The following is a 5,001-nucleotide window of genomic DNA, read 5'->3' as shown; positions in this document are numbered from 1 at the left end:
GAGGGATGTCTCTCAGGCTTTGTGGGAGAGAATTCCAAAGTCTGCGCGCCACAATTGAGAACGCTCTGTCAGCCCATTTCTTTGTTTTGGTTCCAGGCACCATGAGCAGATCTAGATGGGCTGATCGCAGGTTTGTCCCTGGAAAGTGAAACCGGAACATATCTTTAATTCTAGATGGACTGGGGAGAAACAGGGCCTTATGTACTATGCAGTGTGCTTTAAACATAATGCGCTTTCTACTGGCGAGCCAATGTAAGGCCTCCAGTCCCCAGGAAGCTGACTGGTGCCTGGGAATGTCATGAGTTAATCTGGCCAGTGCATTCTGTGCCACTTGGAGTTTGTGCTGGGTGCTCGTGTTGGAGTCTAAGTGCAATTATCTTGTCTGAACATAACCAAGGCTAGTGCAACTTGCTTACATGCTGACTGAGGAATAACTGGGAAGATTTTCCTGGGCATCCTTAAGAGCCAGATGCAGGTCAACGGGAAACAACATTTACCACACAAATTTTACAACGCACTACCATTACAACAAAATTGTTACAACACAACATCCATTACATCGCATGCCATTACAACGCATGACACTACAACGCATATCACTACAACGCATACCATTACAACGCATACCATCACAACGCATAGCACCCTTACACTATCCATCACTTACCCTACTGTTGCACCCCCTGGAGTTAGAATAGTAATTTTTACTTCTACACTATCCATCACTTACCCTACTGTTGCACCCCCTGGAGTTAGAATAGTAATTTTTACCCCTACACTATCCAACACTTACCCTACTGTTGCACCCCTTGGAGTTAGAATAGTAATTTTTACCCCTACACTATCCAACACTTACCCTACTGTTGCACCCCCTGGAGTTAGAATAGTAATTTTTACCCCTACACTATCTAACACTTACCATACATGCAATGTGATGGTATGCGTTGTAATGGTATGCGTTGTAAAGGCAGTATGCGTTGTAATGGAATGCGTTGTAAAGGTAGTTTTTAAACATTGAACATTGAACATTTGTTGTAATGGAATGCGTTGTAATGGATGTTGCGTTGTAAAAAATGTGTTGTAAAGGTATGTGTTGTAAAAGTATGCGTTGTAACATCATACATCCAGGTCAACACAGTATTTATTAGCCTGGACATTAAGACTAATTTTGGGGGGTGCCAACGCTTCGCCATCCGGTCTCCGGCACCACTTAACAGTCTGCTTGCTGTTCGGCTGTCCGGAGAGCCTTAAATCTGCAGCTTTTACTTCATTGCCCCCTTTCTGGCCGAAATCTGCCCCTGTAATCAACTTTGCGCTGGAACAAGCTGAACCAACTCTTGGAGAGTAAAGTGCACCATTTAAATTATTGCGCCATTTTGCGACCTGGAGATCGGCTGCCCGGCGGGGACCGCCTTCCATGTGTCCCAGATCTGCAGCCTGCTTGATGCTGTGCTAGCTGCTATCCGGCCCGATCTCGGCGGCACAGCAGTGATTGCCACCCAAATGGTGTATCAAAATGACTACTCCAGCGAAAGAGAACGTCCGTCTGAAGAGTTATAAGAACAAGTCTTTGAATACTGATTAAATGAGGCGGCGGCGTGAAGAAGAGGGGCTTCAGCTGCTCAAACAGAAGCGTGAAGATCAGCTCTTCAAACGAAGAAATGTTGCGTGTGCAACAGAAACTGAGGAAGAAGGCATGTCTGATGGAGGATTTTATGAAGCACAAATCAATAACATGGATCTTGCTGCAATTGGCACCATTACTGCTGATATGATTGAAATGATTTTCTCAACCAACCCAGAGCAGCAGTTGTCAGCCACGCAGAAATTTTGAAAACTCTTATCTAAAGAACTGAATCCTCCTATTGATGAAGTCATCGGTACTCCTGGGGTTGTGGCCAGATTTGTGGAATTCCTCAAGAGGATAGAAAACTGTACATTACAGTTCGAATCTGCCTGGGTACTGACAAATATTGCATCAGGAATTTCTCTGCACACCCGCATCGTTATTCAATCAGGGGCTGTACCAGTTTTCATCGAGCTGCTCAGCTCAGAGTTTGAAGATGTCCAAGAACAGGCAGTCTGGGCTTTTGGTAACATTGCTAGAGACAGCACTGTGTTCAGAGACTATGTATTATACTGCAACATCCTGCCGCCTTTATTACAGTTGCTTTCAAAGCAGAATCGCCTCACAATGACCAGAAATGCAGTGTGGGCTCTATCGAACCTTTGCCGAGGGAAACACCCTCCTCCTGAGTTCCCAAAGGTCTCTCCCTCTCTTGCTGTGCTATCCTGGCTCCTCTTTGTGAATGACACTGATGTTCTGGCAGATGCCTGCTGGGCATTATCGTACTTGTCTGATGGACCAAATGACAAAATCCAGGCTGTGATTGACGCAGGACCCCTTGCCTGACCCCTACATGGCTGCTACTGTAGTCCCTTCCATGTTGTGCTCCTACTTTGAGATTTAATTTGACATTCGCCTTTCCCCATCCAGACATTAAATCTGTGAACTTACCCCCGACCGAGGAAACCTAGTTTTCTGGCCGATGCCCGGTGGATCTACCTGGTGGCTAAAGAGGAGATGGGCTGTGGACTTTACCCCTTCGGACATCACCTACCCAACTGGACGTTGGGCAGATTTTTCTTGCATCTCTTTGTCATATGTTCCCTCCCACCCCTTTACCCAAACCCATTACCCCTCTACACTCCATTTATTTAGCCCACTATGTTCTCTAAATGTTTTCCCATTGAGACCTAACTATTTGGCCAATTCCCGGTGGAGCTACCTGTTAGCTATAGAGGAGATGGGTTTTGGGACTTCCCCCTCGACCGTCACCTACCCAGCCAGACTTTGGGCAGACTTTCCTTTGTCTCTCTACCGTACCTCCCTCCTACCCCTTTACCCTTACCCCCTTCCCATCCACGCTTCACTCATCTCGTCTTCTATGCTCTTGTAATTTGTGTCTAGCAACTGATGCAAATCGTAACTGACGTAATTTTGTAATTTGTGGAACCTCATGTAAAGCGTTCTGATACCCCTGGGTCTAGCCAGCGCTACATAAAACCTTTGCCCTCACCTGTCCTTGCACTAGTCCCCACCTTATTTACCTGTGAATTTCCCGCGTCATTTGAGAGCCAGCTATTTTGTCTGATGCCCGATGGAGCTACTTGGTTTAGCTATAGGGGAGACAGGCCGGGGATTTCCTCCTTGGACGTCACCTACCCAGTCGGTCTTTAGCCAGACTTCCTTTCGTCTTTCCTGTCATCTCTTCCTGCTTCCTCCCTCGATTTATATCTCTACTTCTCTCCTCTCTCAATGTATTGAGACTGAACTATTTCGTCTGATGCCCAATGGAGCTACATGGTTTAGCTATAGAGGAGATGGGCCGCGGATTCGCTCCTTGGTCATCACCTACCTCTGTTGTCCTTTAGACAGATTTCATTTCGTCTCTCCTTGTCTCCTCCCTATCCTCCCTTTCTCACCTTCCCTGTTCCCCACTCTCTACGCTCCATTTATTTTGCCCTCCATGTTATTTAAATGTTTACCTTTGAGACCTAGCTATTTGGCCATAGCCCGGTGGAGCTACCTGATAGCTATAGAGGAGATGGGTTTTGGGACTTCCCCCTCGACCGTCACCTACCCAGCCGGTCTTTGGGCAGATTTTCCTTAGTCTTTCTGCCGTTTCTCCCTCCCATCCTGTTTTCTGCAAACCTCTTCCCTCGACACTTGAGACCGATCTACTTTGTCTGACACCCGATGGAGCTACCTGGTTTAGCGATAGGGGAGATGGACCGTGGATTCCCTCCTTTGTCATCACCTACCCAGTCGATCTTTAGACAGACTTCCTCTCGTCTCTACGGTTGTCTCTTCCCTTATTCTCATGTTCTCACCTCACCTATCCCCCACTGCTTTTCTCTCTCCTCCCTCTCCTCTCCTAATGTATTGCTGATGGTTTAACGTAATGTGTAATTTTCTGTTATACTGTTAAACCACATTGTTGCACTTCCTTTCGTCCCTCCTGTCTCCTACCGCATCCTCCCTCTATTTATGTCTCTCCTTGTAGCCCTTTCGAGCCCGAGAGAGACTGGGCTGGGCCCCCCTCTAACGCTCTGACTCGAAGATTTGTTTGTATATAGATAGAGCCGCAAGCTCGAGCAACGTTACTTATATTTCAAAATGCCAGTACGTGGGGGTAAGTGTAAGGCTGATGCAGGGGGGTCTCTTCTAACTGGCACCCTGGATAACTTTATTACGAGAGCTAATTCAGTAATAGATCAAGGGATTACGTTAATGGAGCGTCGGTGTCTCAAGATTTAGCCATGGCGAAAAGATCGTCCATGGGTCACTTCGCGAGTGCCTGTACGCCTGAACATCCAGTAAGAGTTAACATAATCGAATCACAAGCACTCGTACATAGTATTTCTGCCCAGCAGGAGCTTCCTCTCGACCAGTTGATACCCGACTTACACTCATCACAAATAGTAGAGGATAATGCAGAAATATTAGGGGTTAGCTTGATAGAAGAACCAACTATGATGCAATTAAGAGAGAGAAGGGAGGGTGCAAAGCCAAAGAGAAAAAGGGCTAATATCATTGCGGGCGGGGGGGGGGGGGTAGAAAACCGAAGGTACCAAAAGGTTTGGGTAATACTGACATATCCCAAAAGCAATTGGATGATGTCGAGAGAAACACCTGCTTAGTACTGGACCCGCAAGGTGATGGTCTAGCGCCAGGTGGTGGGGTAAACACTGTGGTAATAGACGAGGAAGATGACAACCACCTATTAAAAAAATTTGGGGCTTTGTTTAAATCTTCCCTCAATCCTTTGGTAGCTAGACTCTCACGGATTAAGAAACAGCTTACTCAGTTGAAATTGATCACTAGGGGGCTGATAGATACTACGAATACAAAAACGGTGCACCTTTGTCCAACATTAAAAACTAACAAATAGGCTGCACAAGAAACTGGTAAACCTCCAGCTTCGGATCAACAATCAA

General features: G+C 46.4%; 1 pseudogene; it reads left to right on the top strand.

Annotated features, from left to right (window-relative positions):
• Positions 1-1,516: 1,516 nt before the first annotated feature.
• On the top strand, positions 1,517-2,413 carry LOC147737007 (importin subunit alpha-5 pseudogene; annotated as a pseudogene).
• Positions 2,414-5,001: the final 2,588 nt, after the last annotated feature.

The sequence above is a fragment of the Lissotriton vulgaris genome, chromosome 1_1 (assembly GCF_964263255.1).
Source record: "Lissotriton vulgaris chromosome 1_1, aLisVul1.2, whole genome shotgun sequence".
NCBI classification, from domain to species: domain Eukaryota; kingdom Metazoa; phylum Chordata; class Amphibia; order Caudata; family Salamandridae; genus Lissotriton; species Lissotriton vulgaris.
The sequence above is the reverse complement of the archived record's forward strand: the minus strand, read 5'-3'. Positions and strand labels throughout refer to the sequence as shown.